The sequence below is a fragment of the Tiliqua scincoides genome, chromosome 1, assembly GCF_035046505.1.
Source record: "Tiliqua scincoides isolate rTilSci1 chromosome 1, rTilSci1.hap2, whole genome shotgun sequence".
Classification (NCBI taxonomy): domain Eukaryota; kingdom Metazoa; phylum Chordata; class Lepidosauria; order Squamata; family Scincidae; genus Tiliqua; species Tiliqua scincoides.
Genome location: NC_089821.1, coordinates 313,292,068 through 313,313,670, shown reverse-complemented (window position 1 = coordinate 313,313,670; position 21,603 = coordinate 313,292,068).

The following is a 21,603-nucleotide window of genomic DNA, read 5'->3' as shown; positions in this document are numbered from 1 at the left end:
TGATCACTGAAGGAAAGGAGAGCTGGTCCCGCCTCTGCCCTCCCCCATGCAAAAACAAGCATCAACCCTTCCCTGCCATGTGGGAGGGGGGTTCAGGCTCTCTTCTCCTTCAATGATCACTGGACAAAGGATGGGCAGTCTGGTATTTTCTTTGGCTGAGGTAGGGCATAAGGAGAAGCCAAGGGGGTTCTTGTCTTAAGAAGCCCAGGGAGGTTGGAAGATGCAGGGAGTTCATAGTGATCATGGCTGCTGTGAGTGCTCTGTTGTTACTTAGGCAGAGCTGCCCTCACTGAATGACCAGCTAAAGTGGGACTACTTCTGAGTAGGGCTGCCATGGATCGGGTCATCCATGCAGTTGCTGTGCATGACCCTCCTCCCTCTTGCTGCTTTTGTCCCTGCTCTCTTGCAATCCCTCCCACCCTGTTTACAGATGGGGAGTGTTTAAAGTGAACTCACACACACACACACACACACACACACACACAACAGCAGCAGCCCCATTTCCTTCCACAGAGCTACGACAGGGAGGGACAACTCGAGTCCTTTAGTCGCAAAGGGGTGACTCGGCAACTTGGAAAGTGCCCCCATTATGACTCATTTTCAAATCGAGTCGCAGGGGGCAGAGACTCTAGACTCGACTTGAGTCGCACCCCACTGGGATTTCCCATCTCTGCTGCAGGGCAACCTGTCTTCCTTTGGAAAGGAAACAAGACACTGAAAGGGGAGTGCCTGACTGCTCCTCCCAGTCCTGGGCAAGAGCAAGACTGGGGCACAAACACCATATGCCTTCCTAGCACCCAGAGCGTGGCATGTACATTTCCCCCCCAATGTCCTAACAACAGCCCCCTCAAGTGGGTCAGAGCTGTTAAGCTAGACTGCAGTGGGAGTGCAGCTATGCTGTTTGGATTGCAGTTCCTCTAAGGCAGGGGTGTCAAAGATAAGGCCCGCGGGCCGGATCCGGCCCACAGAGCCATTTTGGACAGCCCCCCAGGCTTTGTGGGAGTTTGGGGCTGCCCCACCCCGCTCACTCCAACCACGAGCAGAGTTCTGCGGCCGGAGAGAGTTGCGAGGGCTGGAGCAGCTGCATGTGGCGTCTCCGGCCCTCCCTCCGGCTGCGAGTGGACCTCACCCGCGGCTGGAAGGGGCGACTGAGGGTTGGAGCAGCAGCGTGCGGTGTCCCCAGCCCTCGGTCCTCCCTCCGGGCGCAAGCAGGACTCGCCCACAGCCAAAGAGAGTTCCGAGGGCTGGAGCAGCCGTATGCGGAATCCCCAGTCTTCGGTCCTCCCTCCAGCCGTGGCCAGAGCTCTCCTGGGCTTCGGTCGCGGCCAGATGCGGCCTGGGAGCCGGAGCCGCTGTGCACGGCTTCCCTGGCCCTGACTGGGCAGGAGGTCTGGTCTAGAGGGTTGAGCCTCCATTTGCCTGAAGATAACATCCAAAGGTCGCCAGTTCGAGGCCACCGGCACCAGGCGACCTTGAAGCAGCTGACAAGCTGAGCCGAGCTATTCCATCTGCTCTGAGTGTGGGAGGATGGAGGCCAGGATGGAGGCCAGATCAGAACGAAACATCTGAATGTTGTGGTTTCTTGAAAGATAGAAACCTTCTTTCAAATTGTAAAAATCCCTACGGGGATTTAAATTGCCTGCCTATGTAAACCGCCTTGAATAAAGTCTAAGGAGAAATCTGAGGACCAAGAAAGGTGGTATAGAAATACCTGTATTATTATTATTATTAGTGGCAGGCAAGTGGGGGCTGGGGGTGACTGGGAGGCTTGGCTGGCTGGCAGGCAGGGGATGCTTTGTGGTAGGATAGGGTGTTGGAGTTGATGCACCTCTGTCTGCTGTCCAGAAGGTCAAGCTATGGCCCAGTGACTCTGACCTTTCTACCTGTTCTCTCTGTGATCCTTGTGGGATGTGGCCCTAAGCCTGAGGTATTCAATCTGTGCGCCCGCCTCCCTAGGGAAGTGTGGCTAGCCGATAGGGGCGTCATGAGGCATCTGGGCAGAGAGGTGGCTGCAGCTGATTCTGCAGAGCTCTGCTCAGCTGCACCTGCTGCCTCCTGACTTGCCGCTTTTCTTCAGCTGTGAAAGAGGTGGGTGGGGCAGTGTGAGGCTGGGAGGGTGTGTGAAACATGGTGGGGGGAGGTGGGAAAGAAGGCTGGCTGGGCAGGCAGGCAGAGGTGCCGCATCTCATCATGGAGCTCTCTCCATGTGCAACCTCGCCCCAGGGACTACATTTCCCAGTGTGCCCCTCACCCTGGGCATCCTGGGATTGGTCAACGCTGGAGGAGAGGAGAAGAGTGCGGAGGTTCTGCATCTCATCAGCACAGGGTGTGCTCCTGACAGGCTTCAAACAGGGAGGGAAGGGTAAGCTCAGCGAAGGAGGGAGCCAGCCTGCTCTTAGTGGGGGGTGTCCAAATGCCCCAGCCTGCATTCCTCTGTCTTGCCTGGGGGGGACAGGGGTGGCATTTGCATGTTGGATGTGTGTGCGTGAGCAGCCCCCATCTACTTTGGGGTGAGCTGTAATCTTGCTCTGCGTGGCTGCAATCCTTTCCACACTTTCCTGGGAGTAAGCCCCATTGACTCAAATGGGACTTACTTCTGAGTAGACCTACATAGGCTTGGGGTCTGTGTCAGCTTAACCCAGGATCCTCACCTTTCTCTTTTTCCTCCCCTTTCAAAAAAGAAAAAGCCACTCTTGATGGCTGTGTCCCCAAAAAGAAGAAAGAGGAGGAGGAGACCCAGAGGTGACCCCCCACACACACACACACATGAGGCAGCGGTAGCCATTATGGCATTGTTGCATCAGTGGGGAGGACAGAATTGGGCGGTTTGCCGAGTGCTTCTTTTGAACACCTCGGCATTGCAATACTTTGGGAAATAAAGAAGATAATGTCTCTGAGAACATGCAGAGCGTTTTTTTCTTCCCCAAGGAGGGGGAGGCTTCCAGGTGCATTGGAGCTCCAGCAGTTCCATCCCATGAAGTTAACAGCTTGTTTCCTTTCCCCTCCAGGCAGCGAATCCCACTCTGGCCTGGGATTTGCCCACAGGACTGTGAGCTGAGTGTCGCAACCAGAACATGCCCGGGGCGTTTGCAGTAACCCAGCTCCAGAGGGGAGCAGCAGTGAGAAATCCTCCCAGGCCTCTCGCAGCAGCGCTAGATGAGTGTCTCGAGCCAAGGCGCGGCATGAGACTGACGGCAAGCCTGTTGTTCGGCAAGGGGCCCTGCCTCTGCGCGGCGTGTGAGTTGTTTATGAGCCCCCTCCAGTTTGCGGATATTTATGAGATGCAACATCTGTACACCGTACAAAATGCACAGCTTTGAAATGAAGGCAGAGGAAGCCTTGTCACTTCCAATGAGCGCGGCACTCCAAGGAGGCCTCTTGCTTCTCCGGCTCCTTTTCCTTGACAGGATTTTTTTCCCCATTGAGAAACTTATTATTTAAGTGGTGGTGGCCTCGGTCCAGAGGAGTCTGTGCCAGGTACCCAAAACTTGATCAGAGCTTCCTCATAGATTGGGGGAAGGATTGTCAATCCCTGTTCTGTAGCCATTTTTTCTAGAGAAGAAGAAGGCTCCCAATTCCCTTCACGAGGTGTGCTGCATCGGTGGGGGGCTGCAGGAGTTGTGCTGACCTTGAAGGTGCCACCGCCCCTGCTTGCAAGTGGCACAAGGGAGGGAAAGCTGGTTGGCAGAAGGTGATGCCAGCCATTGGCAGAGATGCTGTAGGGGCCTGGCCGGGCAGGAGTGGCAGAGGGCCACCAGCCTGGTCAAGAGATCTTCGTCAACATCCATTCAAGGCTTAGCAACAAGAGGAGAAACACAGCTCCGCAGCAGAGCATGTGCTTGCCTGCAGAAGCCCCCAGGTTCCATCAGCCTCCACCAATTCCAGCTCAGGGGTCTTGTGAGGCTGGACTGGTAACAGGACTTCTTCTCCCTGCATGGGTTCCTGGAGAGCTGCTGCTGGTCAGAGTTGGATGAGGTGGACTTGGCTGAAGGCAGCTTCCTCTGATCTCCAAAGCCCATTCCTCCAGGAGCTCTGTGTAGCAATCCAGGCAGCTGCTTTGCCTGCTTCAGCCCATCCAGGCAGCTTCCCAATCAAGCCCTGGGAAAGAGACCCTGGAGAAATTTCTGGAGGAAAAGTCCATCATGGGTACAAGTCATGAGGGGTATGTACAAGCTCCTGATTTTAGAAGCAGGCTGTCTCAGAATGCCAGAGGCAGGGGAGGGCACCAGGACGCAGACTGTGTCTTGTTGTTCTGTATGCTCCCTGAAGCATTTGGTGGGCTACTGTGAGATACAAGAAGCTGGACCAGGTGGGTCTTTGGCCGGATCCAGCGAGTCTCTTCTTATGTTCCGAACTGCAGTGCACCAGGGTGCCACAGAGCCTTGCCTGAGACAGCTGCCTCTCTTGGGGGTCCCAGCAGCCACTCCTCGGAAGTTGGAATTGGGGCAGTTCCCTGCAATTGTGGGGCTCATGCTTCTCTTGCTCCTTTTTCTTGATGGGATGTTTTTTTCCCGGGGCTCCCGGCAGCCAGGGAGCATTGAACGGTGGTGTCTGCCCAGTGAACAGGGGGCTCTTCGCCATGGACACGCCTGTGTATGTGCATCATTTGTGAGGGCTGCACAGTTCGTCCTCCACCGTGTCAAAGGTCTCCAGCCTTCCTGCAGACCGAAATTGCAGCCTGGCTGAATGTCTTAAGTGCCTAACCAGAGCCATTCGTAGAGTCAAACCATGACGCTGCCGGGTTGCGGCTTCTGTCCTCTTCTTCTTGGAAATGCACCAGGCCAAACTGAGCAGAGCTGAGCCTCTTGGAGTGCGTGAAGTGTTACCGTGCATTGCTGTGGTACTTGCTCTTGTGTATTTAAGAAGGGAAAACAAGCACCAACTGCCGGGGCTGCCGACACTGTACAAATGGAGGGGTGCATTATTTACCTCTTGCTTGGGAGTTCAGGTTCGCATCCAATGCAGGGCCTCACTTCTGGCTGCTTAAGCTGATCATCCTTGAAGGAATGTTTGATGACTCCTAAAGCACCCTGGGAAATCTGAATGCCGCTAAACTCCAGCAGATTGCAAAAGGAAGGACGTTTTCTTTCTACCGTGCCCTGGGGGTCTGTGTGTGTGTGTGGGAAACATGATAAAATCACGAACGGTTTGGAGAAGAGAAGCACTCACACTGACTCAGTGTAAGAATCGGGGGCCTCCTACTGAAATGTTAAACCAGGAAAGGAAGGGCACATTCAGATCAAGCACAATCAGCCTATGGAACTCATTGCCACAGAAATGTGTGGTGGAAATTCCATGTGTGGATACATGTAACTTGTGGGTGCACCTGCACTTGGACACAGCACCCAGCACAGCCAGCCTCTATGCTTGGACAGGATTATTTTATCAACTGCTGAGCTATGGAGGGTCCGCCCTAGAAAGGACTCTTGTTCCAGGTCCAGGACTCCTTGAGGGTGACGGATGATGCCTGAGGCCTACTACAGGATCCTGTCTTTTTCCTCCACCTGTCGTGGAATTCTGAAGCAAGGGCCGCTCAAGTCAAGATGCCTTTTTCCCCAGCCTTGGTTGAATTCCTCCATTAATGGGCAGCATATGGCCTCCTCCAGCATCCCCAGAGCCCTCTTGTGGCACAGTCGGTGAGAGCATCAGCTGTCAGGTCCGCAGGTCCAGTCCAGACTCAGCCAGGACCCCTCAGTGTGAAGCCTTAGAGCAGGGGTGTCAAACTCATTTCATCCTGGGGACCACACTGGATTCAGGGCACCTGCTGAGGGCTGAACTCCAAATGTGGCACCCAGAAGTGACCTGAACACAGGAAGTGATGTCACTTGTGACATCACTTCCTGTTTTTAAAAAAGCTGAAGCTTCCCCCTTCGCTCTGCTACTTCACCCCACCCCATCCCCCATTCTACCACAAAGCATCCCCTGCCCGCCTGCCAGCCAAGCCTCCCAGTCACCCCCAGCCCCCCATGTTGGAGGAAATTAAAAATAGTTTCCTCTTTGGGGGGAAGCAGAGTAGCTCAAGCAGTAGACCCCCCCCCCTTTTGGGTATCACCCCAGGGAACCTCCCTCACCCGGCTGACTGCTATTCAATAAAAAAGAGAAAGAGGCAATGGCTTGTTAAAGTTGCAAAAAGAAGTTATTTACTTACAGTTCCACTGAGTGTATATTTACAGCATCTGATTAGGATCAGAGGTTCAGCTAACACTTAGAGATAGCAAGGCCCTGGAGCTGCCTCGCCCTGCATGCCTTGTGCTCAAGATGGCCTGGGCATCAGAGCCCTGGTGTGCACATCTTAAAACGGCTGATATTATAATGCCGTTGTACAAATCGATGGTAAGGCCACACCTGGAGTATTGTGTCCAGTTCTGGTCGCCACATCTCAAAAAAGACATAGTGGAAATGGAAAATGTGCAAAAGAGAGCGACTAAGATGATTACTGGGCTGGGGCACCTTCCTTATGAGGAAAGGCTACGGTGTTTGGGCCTCTTCAGCCTAGAAAAGAGACGCCTGAGGGGGGACATGATTGAGACATACAAAATTATGCAGGGGATGGACAGAGTGGATAGAGAAAGACACTCTTTACCCTCTCACATAACACCAGAACCAGGGGACATCCACTAAAATTGAGTGTTGGGCGGGTTAGGACAGACAAAAGAAAATATTTCTTTACTCAGCGTGTGGTTGGTCTGTGGAACTCCTTGCCACAGGATGTGGTGCTGGCGTCTAGCCTAGACACCTTTAAAAAGGGATTGGACAAGTTTCTGGAGGAAAAATCCATTACGGGGTACAAGCCATGATGTGTATGTGCAACCTCCTGATTTTAGAAATGGGTTATGTCAGAATGCCAGATGCAAGGGAGGGCACCAGAATGAGGTCTCTTGTTGTCTGGTGTGCTCCCTGGGGCATTGGGTGGGCCGCTGTGAGATACAGGAAGCTGAACTAGATGGGCCTATGGCCTGATCCAGTGGGGCTGTTCTTATGTTCTTATGTTCTTAGGCCGGTGGTCAGAGGACAAGAGGAAGTGCTCAGAGGAGAAGGGAAGGATAAAGGGTTAGGGTCACACCCCACAAGGATCGCAGAGAGAACAGTCAGAGTCACTGGGTCATAGCTTGACCCCTTCTGGACAGCAGACGGTGTTGCATCAACTCCAACACCACTTCCCCACTCCATTACCACCTCATTCCATCTTCCCATTGCCTGTTCTCCCCCCACCCTGTCCCACCTCCCCGCCACCTTACCTCCATCGGCTTTTTTTCCTGCTGCCTGCCCCAGCTTGTGCAGGAAGACTCCAGCCATCCCGCTGGTGCTCCAGCAGCAGCATCTTCAGACACAAAAGGAAGAAATAGCCTGTTTGGAATGTCGCACTTTCGGTCCAAACAAGGCGTGACGATGGAGATGCACAAATGTGTCTCTGCCTCTTATAGTTTTGGCAAAAACTGCCATAGCAAGTGGGGGAGGGGCATGTCCCAGACTGGGTATATTTTTCAGGGGAAGAGATGGAATGTTTTCCCTGCTGGAGCAAAGATCAATGTGGATAGATGTGGTTTTCTCTTGGAAAATGAGGTGGAATAAAGGACTGAAACTTCTTACAGCCCAAGCCTAGCCCTGAGCACAAACAGCAGCTGACAGAGCACAGACTGCATGCTGTGGTGGGTGGGATGACCAGGTGGGTCTGGAACCAGTAAGGAAAAGTTCTCTTGACTTACCTCCCCATATGCTGCCTGGCCTCCAATGGATCTCCTAAGACCCATATTTGCTATTTATCTGGCATAAGTCTGAGGAGAGTCAGGGGCTGGTCATGTTGGTAAGGGGGGGGGGATTTCTCAGCATGTGCCACTGTCACTGAGATCTTCCCCCTCCCATTGCTGAATCGCCCCTGGCCCAACCTGACTCTTGCCCCTGAACCATCAGTGATCCTCCTCCACCCCTGCCTTCTCTGCTGTGGTGTGGGTTTGGCAGTCTGTAACTCCCAGAGCAGGGCTTCCCTGCTCCCACACCATCATTAGCCAGCTGCCAGCTGTCAGAGTGGCTCGCACAACAGTGGTCAAGGTCTTGCAGGAAGGGATCATGATATCCACAAGTGTAAAGTCCCCGCAGGATCAGGCCGCTAGTCTCCTTTATGAATATTCCATGCAGATGTTCCTATCACAAATAAGGCTGGTGCATGCAATTGAGCAGGGCGAGTGGCTCTGTCATGGTGACATTGTAAGAGACAGGCCAAACTCCAGTCTACCAGGCAGGCCAGTGCGAGCTTCCTCCACTATGGGGGGGGGGGCACTTCGATTAGGTGTCGCAAAGAGGCTTTTTCTTCCTCGCCCAGCTGCACTTTACCACAATCCAAACCCCGTAAAAGGATTAGTGGCTTGCTGAGCTGTAGCATTTACAAAGAAGATTTGCACACAATCAGCTGGAGTGGGTAGAAGGCAGAGGAAGGAACTCTTCTGCTGGGGGATGGGGGAGCTCCTGGGGATGGAGCGTGAGGCGGGAACGACTGGTGGAGCGTTTGCTCAGTTGTACCTTGGTTCCTAACAATGTAGTTGTGCTCTCTCTCTCTCTCTCTCTCTCTCTCTCTGAGAATCAATGGCAGCACATGTTGTCCTGCGTGTTCTCCTGGAGAAGGCAGGTGCCTGAGAAGGAGGCCCGCCTCCAGAACACGCCCGAAGCCACAGGTGCTGCCACGGTCACTATTTCATGTGTGGGCTTTGTGCTCTGCTCCGAGTTGCTTCTGCAAATGGAATGTCACGGTTTGTGCAGCTAATGAGGCATGAGGCAGGAAGCCTCATCTTGTACAGTTGCTCCACACAACCCCCTGGGTCTGCACAGCAGAGAGGATAAGCTGAGCTAATCCAAACACAAGTCAGCCGCAGAGCAGAACATCCGAGGCACCTTCAGTGCTGGCAAAGGCAAACCCAAATTAAATGCGGGCAGGATTTCATGGCAGCCCCCGTTGCTTGGGGACCTGTCCTGCCATGACCTGTATATTGAAGCGCCTTCTCATGGACTCCCTGTAAGCATGCATGCGAGATGCTTTCAAGCGCAGAGCCATCTTTTCCTTAGCTAGACAGGCTGCTCCCCATCCTCTCTTACAGCTCTTGAGCCTTTGGCTGAGCTACTGTGACGTCACGGAAGCGTCAAGCCAGGCGTGGCCATGGAAAGGCAATGATCAGACCACTGCCCTGCGATAAATGGACTTTGACTGGGGGAAAGCAAAGCCGTGCACTGGGCCTGGGGACTAGATGCAGTTGAGAGGAGCAGGGCAAGGGGTAGTGTGCTGCTCAAGGACCACTTGAGCAAAGAGCACCCAGGGATGCAGCTGAGCTAAGGGGCTGGAAGGCAGGCTGAGGGTGGACAACTGGCAGTGGCCCTAAGGGTGACTGAGCTTGAGGGACATAGCAGCAGATGCAGGGAGCTGAGGAAAGGAGGTGCTGAGGAGACCAGGAAATTGGAGAAAACTCCCCCAGGGCCTGGAGGGCAGGGTTGGGGCTCCCCTCCCAGTTGACCCGCCCAGCAGCATCCTCTGGCACCCCAGTGAGGCTAAGCGGCTGCCCAGAGCAGGGAAGGGCAGGTCAGTGGAGGAGAGCCGGAGAAGAGGCTGCCTGAAAGGCCAGCCACTGCTGAGTCCTGGCTGGTCCTGCGGGCCCCAGAGCACCTGCAGCCTCCTGCCCCCTGCCTCCCTCCAAGCAGGGCCGGGAGATGGGAGGCCTCCTGCTGCACGTGCTCAACTGGGAGGGGAGTGCAGTGGGTGTGGGGGGGGGAGGACTGCAGTGCAGCTGCAGTAGGTGTGGGGGGGGGACTGGGTCCTCTTCACAGAACTCTTCCAGTTCTGTGTCCAGCCTGGAGCCAGCTGCTCACCTGGAGAGAGGGAGGCGACGGCAACGAGAGGAGCTTCTTTTTATTCTCGTTACAATTACAGAGGTTCGTGCTCATTATAACTTGTCATTCTTGCAGTAATCCAATGAGGGATTACCACAGTTATTATCCGCATATTGCTGATGGAGCAGGGAGAGTCTGAGAGAGGCACACCTAAGCTTCACAACAAGGCTGAGACACAGGCGGAGGAGAACTGCACTAAGTAAGCTCTCTCTAAAAATTCTTCTTCTTCTTCTTCTTCTTCTTATTATACTTTTCAACAAAAAGTTCACAAAGCGGTTTACAGAAAAAATCACATAACTCAGGCCACCTCAGGCCAATCTGAACACGGACAAGTTATGCCTGCAGCTCGTCACTGAGACCCTCCAGTGAACATGGCCAGGAAGAGCAACCTTTGCTATCATTGTCAACCTTCAGTCTCGAAAGGCTATGGTTACGCGTTCTGAATGGTGGTTCTGGAACATCGTCTAGTGTGGCTGAAAAGGCCGATTCGGGAGTGACAATCCCTTCCACACCGGGAGCAAGTGCAGTCTGTCCCTGGCCTGTCTCCCTGGCTATGGGCCTTCCTTCTTTGCCTCTTAGCCTCAGACTGTTGGCCAAGTGTCTCTTCAAACTGGGAAAGGCCATGTTGCACAGCCTGCCTCCAAGCGGGCCGCTCAGAGGCCAGGGTTTCCCACCTGTTGAGGTCCACTCCTAAGGCCTTCAGATCCCTCTTGCAGATGTCCTTGTATCGCAGCTGTGGTCTACCTGTAGGGCGCTTTCCCTGCACGAGTTCTCCATAGAGGAGATCCTTTGGGATCCGGCCATCGCCCATTCTCATGACAAAACCTTTGCTAAGAAAGATGTAAATGTGCATGATGGATGTACCCCCCCCCCCCACTATGGTGCACTGCATTCTTCTTAGAGGACTTTCTCATTAGGGTAATTTCTTGGAGCTCTTGATTGAAGGTTTGACCATCTGGTAGGAGCCCAGACGGAATGGTCAATACTGAACTCGTGGGGCTGCCTCATTAGCTCGCAATCACCCAGGTGTGCCACAGAGAAGGGGTCGATTTTTCAAAGCCAGGAATTTACAGCATCAGAGGAAGGACAATAGGGCTGAGGAGAACAGCTTTTGGGGGGAGCAGGATAGCAACACCCAGAGGTGTTGAGGCACCCAGAGGCTTTGTGAATGTATTGGGGGAAGCGATAGACCCTAAGAGAGCCAGAGTGTAGTGGTTTGGGAGGTAGACTTAGACCTGGAAGATCCAGGTTCAAATTCCCCCTCAGCCACGAAGCTTCCTGGGTGACCTTGGGCCAGTCACTTTCTCTCAGCCTCACCTACCTCACAGGGTTGTTGTGAGGACAAAAGGAGAGGAGCAGCTGCATACACCACCCGGAGCTCTTTGGAGGAAGGGCGGTAGGAAAATGTGAAAAATAAACAATTCATAAACCTTCCTTTTATGATACTTAGAGAGCAACCAAACAGGTAGCCAGTGCCTCATAAGAGACATCCCTCCACCTCTCTCCCACGCAGGTGGGGTTGCCTCTTCTGAGGCGGTGTGATGGATACTGGGGCCTGGCTGCTGGGTCCCCCGGGCTCAAGACAGACAGACAAACACTCACCCAGAGAAAGAACCCCCCTGCAGCTTCTCTGAATCCATTTTTTGTTCAACGGACTTCAAAACCCAGCTTTTTATTTCAAAATGTACATCAACATGCACACAGTTAAAGCTTTGTCTTTAATGTTGTTTTTTTCCCAATGTATTTATCTAATGGGTTTTTTTTCCCCCAGCTGGGGAACTTGATTGTTCAAGCAATGATGTTTCAAATTCATATCCCACTTTTCATCCCAAGTTCTCAAGCCACTTAGCAATTGTTTTTTTCAAAATACAAGCAACAGTCAATGATACTAAAAGCAACTCCTAACCCAACAAAACAGCAGTGGGGGCTGTTTTGATTTTTCCCAAGGGAGCATCTGGCCTCTACAGCTCTCCTGAAGGCCAGGAGGGAGGAGCAAGAGGAACCTACCATGGGAGGAGGGAGTTCCCACATCCTGGGAGCCACCACTGAGGCGACCCTGTCATAAAAACATAAGCCATAAGAACATATATTCTTATGTTTTTATGTTCTTATGTTCAGAGAAGAGGAGGCTGTTTGTTGGGCAGGGCCCAGAGCTTTCAAAGGCATTGCAAAGGTGATACAGACTCTTGCAGGGCTTCTGCACCACAGCTGCCCCTGGGGGACCAGGTCTTGCAGTTCCTGGGTTGGGCCAAGGAAAGGGCAAGATCTGTATTGATGCTTGAAATTGTGCTGCTGTCAGAGCTTTCAGGGAACAGGATGTGGAACACAGAGCTCCAGTTTCACTGCAGGGCGAATTTCTCAAAGTCCTTTCTTTTATCAGGGGCTGCAGCTGAAACATGATTGACGTGCAGAAGTTCTATTAGCACTCGTCTCCCCCCCCCCCACCCTTCACTGTTCTTCCTCTTTTAAACGCACGCACCAGAGAGAAAGCCTTTGGAGTCCTTTAATGCTGGACCTTTTCACAGGCCTGACAAGCGAGAGGCCTTGCTCCTCAACCTCCGTGTCTGGTGATTTCTCAATTGTTGTAAAAAAATTATTGGAACATCTTGTGATTTGTATGGAGAAAGGGGCAGAAGAGCAGAGCTGCAAGAGAAAATATAGCTCCTGTATTTTCAAAAAGGGCTTCACTGAAAGATGATTTATGGATACAAAATACAACTCCAATCGATGCATAAAGAGCACAAGAACTGGGTCCCTCCCAGCCTGTCACTGACAAACCTTGATATCAGATACCAAAATTACAAAACACACGAAAGGTTGAAATGTAATTTTTAAAAAAGTACTCCAACTCCAACTGGTAACTAGAAAATGGAAACTTGTACCTCCCCTGCAAAACTCATTAGACCAAATCTGGCTCATCTTTACTGCGTACAGCTGAGAACAGAACTGGGGGACTATCGAGGGTTGGTCAGAAAGTGGGACAAGCAAGGCAGGCTGCAAGGGGCATTCTCTACTTCACATGTTTGAAGAATCCTCAGACTGGTCAGGAGGGAGCTTCCAGGGGGGACCCACAAACCTATTCATTTTGTATACCATTTATCTGAGCTTGATAAAATCAGCCTTCCTGAAGTCCAAGATGGAGGTTTCACTGCGTATTCCTTTTGTTTCCCACAAGATTGAGATTCCAGCTGTTCATGGTCACTTTCCCCTAAAAGTCCTACTACTCTGACCTCATCAACCAATTCCTCCTTATTGGTTATCAGGTCAAGATCAACCACACCCCTGCCTATAGTACACATTGCAACCTTATGCAGTCTTATTTGTCTGTCTCGATGAACACAGTGGGACTTAATTCCAAGTAAAAATGCAGTGCTTGCATCAGTCAGGATGTTCCACCTGTGAATGCCCTTGAGCATCCGGGTTTTCAATGGCTGTTGAGCATCACTCTTGAATGGTCACAAATGCTCCTCTCAGCAGAAGCTCCCTTTTGCCAAATTGCCTGGATCTGCCCGTTGCTCTCATCCATTGCCTGGGGCAGGTGACAAGGGGACCAAGCAGATGGAGATGAGATGCAGTCCCAAGATCACTGCTGTCTGTGCAGATTCTATTAAGCAACCCTCCACAGCCTCCAAAGAACAATTAGTCAAACGCAAACAGCCCCAGCCTCCAGCGCTCAGCTTGAGACAGGCACCAGAAATGAACTTTTGATGGATCAGCGTTTCTTTAGCAAGCCTTAAACAAAGACACTAATGAAGGAGCCTTCCCAGAGACCAGGGCCCCCACCAGCAGGACAGCTGCCTATGCAATGTGGCTCTAGGAAAGGTGGGGGCTGGAGGATGCTGGCCACCAATCCCAGGAGCCTGGAGCAATCCTGCAGGCCAGCTGGCTGGCATGGAATGGGAAGGGCCCCTCCCTCGGCAATGCCAAGCAGCACTTGCAAAACACACTTGCTCCAACCCCGAGGGCTCCCCGGGACTCCCAGGAGTTCTCCATGTGCAGTCCTCCCACTTGTAATCAGCTCCTCCATTAGCAAGTCGTTCTATGTAGTCGATTTTGGTATTTCCCTGGTATTCACTGGATGTCATTGCAGGGGGAAATGACCGACTGTTTGAGCATTTCTCCTCTCCCTCAAGCTCACCAATTTCCCTGGTGCCTTTGCTTCTGTAACAAGAAGAGGCAGCCTGGCATGTTCTTGGTGGGCCTCAACCAACACAAATACCTGTGCTGACTTTGCTGCATAATATAACTCCATGTCACTTCTCACCCAGCAAGGCACATGGCTCCTTTCCCGTTGGTACAGGCCCTCGTACAGCCAGCCTGATGGGTCTCTTCTGAGGGGCCCACTTTTCAACTGATAGTTTGTCAATACCATTTCCAACTAGCCCTGGTTGTTTGGTTATCTGATATGCTCCATCCCTCAGGCAGACTGAAGGAGTTTCCTTGAATATGACTTTTCTGTTCAATAAGGTCACTTCTCTCTAAGCTGTCTGTTGCAAAGCTTTCTGCAAAGTTAACAGTCTCAAGATTGTACTGAGTTATCTGGCATTCTCAGGATGAATCTGAAAAATTCCCACCCAGCCTTTATTCCTCTTAAGTGCAAAACCCTCCACAGACAGAAAGATTTCAGGATAATCGACAATTAAGTTTAGAAGTACAATGTAGCAGATCTGGACTATGGATATTTGTATTTTGGGGGGGGGGGGGTGACGACCAGAACTGGTCTCGTGAGGCTTCCCAGCACAGGGACGCAGGCTGGTACACTCTCCGGCTTGCACTGGGTTACTTGCCCTAGAGCAGGCAGTCACTCATTTCATTCACCTGCAGAGGCCAAAAGTGATATTGCTAAGCAGGAAGTGATGTCATTAAGCAAGTGATGGCCAAAAATGAGCACTTTGCAAATGACAGAAGAGAAAACAAGTCAGCCTTGATTCTGTTTTCAAGGCAAGGGAGAGCCCAAGCATCAGGCAGGCCAGGCGCACCTGCATGATACTTTCAGCAGCATGTCTTTTGCCAGGATGTCATTTCACAGCTCAGCGGCTGAGAGGTGCTCTGTGAAGCACTACCCAGCAGAAGCAGTGCTGCTGAAAGGGCAGCTACCTGATAACTGGGCTCTCCCAAGACCTTGTCAGCGGCATCCTCTCTCACCCCTCTTGGTCTGCCCCCTCCCCCATAGCGCTCCTTGCCTTCTGAGGCCTCCTTCCGTCTCTCCCTCCCAGAGCCTTGGGAGAAGTGGCACTGCTGAAAGGGCGGCGCAGAGAGAGTTCAATTATCACATGGGTTGTATAAAGAGCTTGCAAGGGCCAGATGTAGCCCTCAGGGCTTATGACACCCCTACCCTAGAGGCTCCCCAGGTTAAGGTAAGTAGCTTCCTTGACCCTGCTCACAGGGACTGGTGGAGATGAAGCCAGCGGAGTCACCAGGTGATCCAGGGTTCAGAGTCAGGCAGGACAGCTGTCTCATCAAAGTCAGGTGCCTGCACAGACCCACTACAAACAGATGGCTAAATAATCAATAAATATGGCCCTACTTTATCTGCCGTCTTCATGATGAAGATGGCTGGAGTGTCAGGAGCAGAAGCCAGCACTTCACCAGGTAAGGGGGGCAGCGTTTGGCCTGCTGCCTCAGGTCCCAGGAGGACTTCAGTTGGTCCTGGAGCAATGACAGAAACTGTGTGAGAGAAAAGGTTCTTTTACCGTGAGGGCCCAGCCTTTGGGAAATGATTTCTCTTTGTAGGGAGGGAGCAAACAGAAGTCCATTCATTTTCCACCCCCACACCTGACCCCACTGTCTCCAAGAAGATACTCAGGCAAACAGCAGGATGGCTGCATGGCCAAAGGTCTTGGCTTATGCTCTTAAGACTGCAGTCCTGCACACAGTCCTGGGAGCAAACCTCACTGAACACAATGGGACTTCCTTGTGAGTACACTGCATAGGATTGCACTGTTCAGTAGCGTCAACTGTTCTGCATTGCAAAACTATGGATCGGGCTCAAAGGTGTCTTATGCAAGCAGAAAGGCACTTCTGTTGATGATGGTGCCCCCCCCAGCTCCACCAATTACGTCTTCCTTCTCCAACTTCCCTGGGCTGCATCGCACACCAGGAAACGGGCCAGAGGAAAGACAAAGACTCTCATTGCTTGAGCCGCATTCCACGCATGTATCTCGGATCCAACCTGATATGTTTTTGTTGTTATAAACCCAGTCAGCTCACACTTGTATGGGAAATGTATGAATTAGAAAACGGCAAACTTGACTCTGGATCAAGTCCATCACAGGTTACAGGTCCTGATGGATATCTGCAGTCTCCAGGTTTTAGAGGTCGCCTGTCTCTGAATGCCAGATGCAAGGGTGGCAACAGAATGCAGGTCTCTTGCTATCTTGTGTGCTCCCTGAGGCAGCTGGTGGGCCACTGTGAGATGTAGGAAGCTGGACCAGGTGGGCCTTGGGCCTGATCCAGCAGGGCTCTTCTTAGGTTCATATGGGAGGCTTCCTGGAACAGGAGACTGACGACCATCCATGTGGTGTCGCCACAGGGCAGTTTGAGGACCATGGGACAGTTTGAGCATAATTGATTGCTCAGGAAGATGTGGGCTTGCAAGCAAGATTGTGCCAGGGTGGAAATTGCCGAATTGGAAAGACCTTAGAGGAAGGAGGCACCAAGATTTCCATTTCAATCAACAGCTCTTGTTTAGTATGGTCTTGATTAGAGGGAGATGTGCTTCACCCCCTCTGGGAAAAGGTCCAGTTGACTCTTGGGAATTGCAGCTCAGGAACCAAGAAGGAGTCAGGAGAGACTGTGCACACTTTGGAAAGGGGAGTCATTGGCAACAAGGTGCAATGCTGGGACCAAGAGGGAACTTGCTGTCCCTCCACTAAACACCAGGAGAGAGGGACCACTTGTGAAGTCCCTTTGCTTTGCACCATGCAGCAGGGCTTAGCTGCTTGGACACTGCTGGACGCTTCCAGAAATGAAAGCCACTGAGGTTGTGGGGTCCGCACAGTCTTCCCTTCAGAACATGCTGGCAAGCGATGGCTTCGTCCTTTTCTGCATCAGACCCTCCCAGCGCCTGCAGGTGATGCCTCTTTCGGAAGCCCTCCTGGCAGAAATGGTGGTCGGGAATTGACAAGAGCAGGCGGAGTTGCAGGCTCACAGCTCGGTTTTCACAATGGGCCGATCTCAGCCAAACAGATGTGGCCTTTATTCATGGCAGGCTTTTCATTTCTGACATATAATCACTTTTGGTTCCTGGGGGAGCCCATTTTAATTTTGCAGTAATTTAAAGACGGCATCACGCTGGAAATGAGAGTCCCCTTTCAGCCGTCCCTTCGTCTCACAAGCTGAAAGTGAGCCCGGCGATAATCACCCTCTTTAATAGGCTCGTCTCTGTAAATATTAGTATTCAGAACCGTTTGTTGGCATTATTCTTGCCGGAAAATCTCCCGAAGGCCTGGCTGCTTCTCCAGGGGGGTTCACAACATCTCACGACGTTGGCCAGCCAACCTCCAACCCATTGAGGTAACAGCTGAAGTCCATGCAGGCAGAGTCCACAGGGAAGGGTCGGGCGTCACACCCCTGCCTGCAGCCTCCCCCTCACTTGAGCCTCTGCTTTGATGGGGCCACTTGGGGGCACTCAGGGGGATGCAGAGAGGGAAGGCACGTAGTCGTGCATATGACACCCTGTGCAACACGCTGGACGGCCCTCCCCCTGCTGTGGCTGGCTGGCTGCAAAGCTTTGTTTGGAGTGTCAAAGAAAGCTCAAGGTACTTGGAGTTCTCCTCTTCTCCAGGGCAGGGCCGGCTCCCTTGCTCTGCTGCTCGACTTGCACAGTTGCTGCGCTCACTGGGTCATCTCTTAACTGGCGCTTGTGCCCAGGAGGCCCACTTGCTGCTCACAGAAAGAGCTCCCTCGCAAGCAGGCCCTAGTTTCATACTCTGCCTGGCTCCGCCTCCAAAGGCGACCTGAGCTGGTCACCTGAAAGGATCAGGAGGATCACAGATGGAGACAAGAGCCTCGGGAGCTGCAGGGCTGAAGCTGTCTGCTAGCCGGCTAGGAAGGCGCAGAGTATTTTGCCTGCACTTCCAAAAGAGGGCCTGCTATCCTTTTAGGAGGTTGCCACCTGCAGGGCAGAGCTTGAGCTGCACCGAGCGGTGAGCTAGCCAGGGCTTCCCTGGCGCAACAGAGAGCTTGATGCCCAAAGATCCAGAAGGAAGGAGGGGCATTGCCACAAAGGCAGTTCCTGCCCAGAAAGGTCTTCTGTTCGTCTCTCTCAGGCTCTGTGCCATCCTAGACTGGGGCTGGGATTAGCCACTGGCTCCCCAGAGAGCCTTGAGCAGATCAGTTCTCTGTCTGTAAAATGCAGGGATGGGTGAGTCAGGCGTGGCTTGACTCGATTTGAGTCATAAGTCTCCACCCCCTACGCCCCTTTTGCCCTCCCTCATCCAAAGAAACAAATCAGACTGTCCATCCTTCATCCAGTGACCACCAGTTCCTTCAGAGATGGACAAGAGAGCTGGCTCCTGCCTCCCTCTCCTGCTTGTTGCGAAAGCAAATGTTAACCCTTCCCTGCCTCCTCCTGGAACTTCCCTGCTGTTCACCAGATCTGAATGATGACCCCACGAGGCCTTTCATGCCACGAAAAAAGTAAGCAAGCACCCCCAGGCACAGACACGAGTCTGCACGCGAGGGGACCGAGTGCCGAGACAAGGGCTCAGACTCAAGTCAATGCCTGAGTCATCGATGCAGGTGACTGCACAAATCAGCAAAAAGTGTATTTTTGCAGCTCAGATGAAAGTCACTTGACTCGAGTTCCCAACCCTGGTAAAATGGACATAACAACTGGAGATTCTTCTTCCAGGCATCTTGCAGGAGTGAATCAGATACATCTTGTAAAGGACCTTAACAAAGGCCTCTTACAGTAAACATCCCAGAACTCATCTCAGCCTTTAAGTGGCACCCTAGCTGGGACAGAGGCCTGGATGGGGGTGAAGGTGTCTACTGCAAACACTGGTGACCCCCCCCACACACACACACACTCTGGCAGAAGATCCCCCCTTTCCCTTGGTCCCGCTGAGGTTCTTTTGTTCCACTCAGACTCTTCCAGGGCTTTACACACCTGATGGTTGAGGATCCCACCCCCAACTCCTTACTGACCCCTAAATGACTCAGAGGGCAGGTGGTGCCTTCAACCAGTCACCCAGTGGGAATCGTCCTTCTCTTCCTGGCACCGCTGTGCCTTCAGCATTTCTGTGTTGGGGAAATCAAATACTCGATGAGCACGTTTATGCTTTTAAGTTGTTTCCCCGCATCATCGCTAAGTGAGGATGAAAGGTAGGATTCAAGGTGCCGGTTGCCTTCTGCATGCCGGCGTCCCCTCGGTCCCTCTCTTATCATCTCTGTGTTGCGAGGAAGGGAGCCCGAGGCCCCCGGTTCATGAAAGCTGTGCCTTGCCTCTCAGCGAGCGAGTTCTTCAAACGACCCAGGCAGCTGGGCGAAAATTGCCAGTTGTCAGCAGCCAAGTATTTCAACATCTCTCTCAAGCCAACAGAGATATAACAGGTGTTGGATACTAAGTGCTCCAAAGGCGTCTGGCGCTCAGCGCAAAGCAACACACACCGGATGCGTTTCTTCCTTGAGACCGTGCAGTGCTTAAGGCCTTTGGCTGTTCTCCTGCTAAGAATCAGAACTCCTTCGGCATGTTCTTTGTGTACTTGCAGCAAGGCTTGTTTTGCCCTGGAACCCTCCAGAACCTGCCTGCACACTTTTGCAAGACCAAAACCAGCAGTAAGTTTCATCACTAGGCCTGGTTTAGGAACTATTAGCCCAATCCTATGCATATCTACTCAGAAGTAAGTCCCATTGTGTTTAATGGGGTTTACCCCTAGGAAAATGTGCAGAGGATTGCAGCCTGAATGTGGCTTTAAGCCAGGACATTCCACCCCCTTCTGCCCAGTCCATGGAAGCTTGCCCATACCTACCAGTTATGGATGGTACCAGGAGCTTGCCCATACCTACCTCCTGGAAGCTGGACTAGATGGGCCTTTGGCCTGATCCATCCGGACTCTTCTTATGTTCTTATGATCTTGAGTTCAGGGCTAGAAGTGAAGTGGCCAAGCCTGCAGATGACACCAAGTGACTCAGGATGTTGAAAACCAAAGAGCTCCAGAAAGATCTCTGCAGTATTTTCAGGAAAAGGGCAAAGGCGCTCAGGGAAAGTGTAAAGTGATACATATTGGAGCACAGAATCCTAAGCATGTCTGTCAGCTTGAGTTCTGAGTGATGCAGAACCAAAGCTTCCATGTTGGTTCAGGGAGCAGGTGTAGAGCAATGATTCAGCAGAATCAGCAAGCACCTGGGACAGGCACACCCTGGGTGTGACCAAGCCAGTACTGATTGGCTGAGCTGACTATATGAAGATAGTCAGGAGCAGCCTCAAGGGCAGCAGTAGGGGAGTTGATGGAGTAACTGTGAGACTGCTGCCAGTGACTGAGGAGGCTGGATACTGTATGTATGTGATATTACTGACTTATGGACTGAACCTTTGACTGTGTATTATTGGAACTGATTTGGATTTGTTATACTTGAAATGACTGCTCTCCGTGCTGACTCTTGGACTGTTAAATGACTACTCTATATGTGATATTCCTTGACCAATACAACTGCTGAAAGTACTCTGCTGTAGTTGAAGTGTTGTTCTTGCAACTTGCTCATATTGGGACAAGACTGGGAACCTACACCAATCCTCTTATAATTTTATACAAGCCCCCCTTAAACCTTAACATGTCTGCATTAGTGGGGTCTTTAGCTAGTTCTGGGAGCAGGCAGTAGGCAGCTGCAACTACTTGGATCAGGGATCAGAGTGAGTGACAGTCCTGCTGGCAGTGGAGACACTGGAATGGGCAAGGCGCAGGACCTATATTGGAAGCAGCTTTGTGGGGAACTGGAGTGGCTTGCATGAAGCCCTGTGAGCCCCCAAGGGCGTGGGGCGGGGGGTGCAGGGCTGCCCTCCTAGCTGAGCTGAGAATAATGCCCTCTCTGCTAGTGAAGGCTGAAGACTCACCTTTTTCATGCAGCTTTTCCCATCTTAGTTGTGCTGGTTTTTGCCGTGTTCCAGTTTTTCTGCTACTCACGTTATGGGTTGATTCTGCTGTTGTAGTTTCTGCTTTTAAGGGTTTTGTAAACATTTCATTGTTATAATTTTAATTGTATTTGATTGGATTATTGCGGGTTCTGTGCCACTGTTTTTATCTATTTCCTGAACCCTCAGAAGCTACCTTGAGCACCCCAAACGTTGCAGGAAGGGTGGCATATCCATTTTTAATATCAGCCCATCCATTCTTCACAAGGAGCACCTACTAGCAAACTTGAAGGAGCAGAAAGGAGCCGAAGGAGATGCAGAAATGAGCTGACTGGACTGGAGACCACATGGGGACGGACGAGGGCTGCTGCAGTCTGGGTGCCCCTCCCAGGCAGCTGAGGTGTGGCTGCTGGGGGGCAATATTGTGTGGGCAAACTTTCTGGGAGGGTGCCCTTGGCTGGTGTCCCACCTGCATGTTCCAGCCTGGGCCTGAGTCTTCTTCCGCTGTCTACCTGCAGAGAAGATGCAGGTTTGCTTTGGAGCTCGCTCTGACCCGGCTTTGCAGCCGAGTGACCCCCCAGAAGAGCACGAACGCCTGAAAGCAGGGCTTCTCACGCTGTTGGCACCGCGACCCACTTTTTGGAAGGAGAATCTGT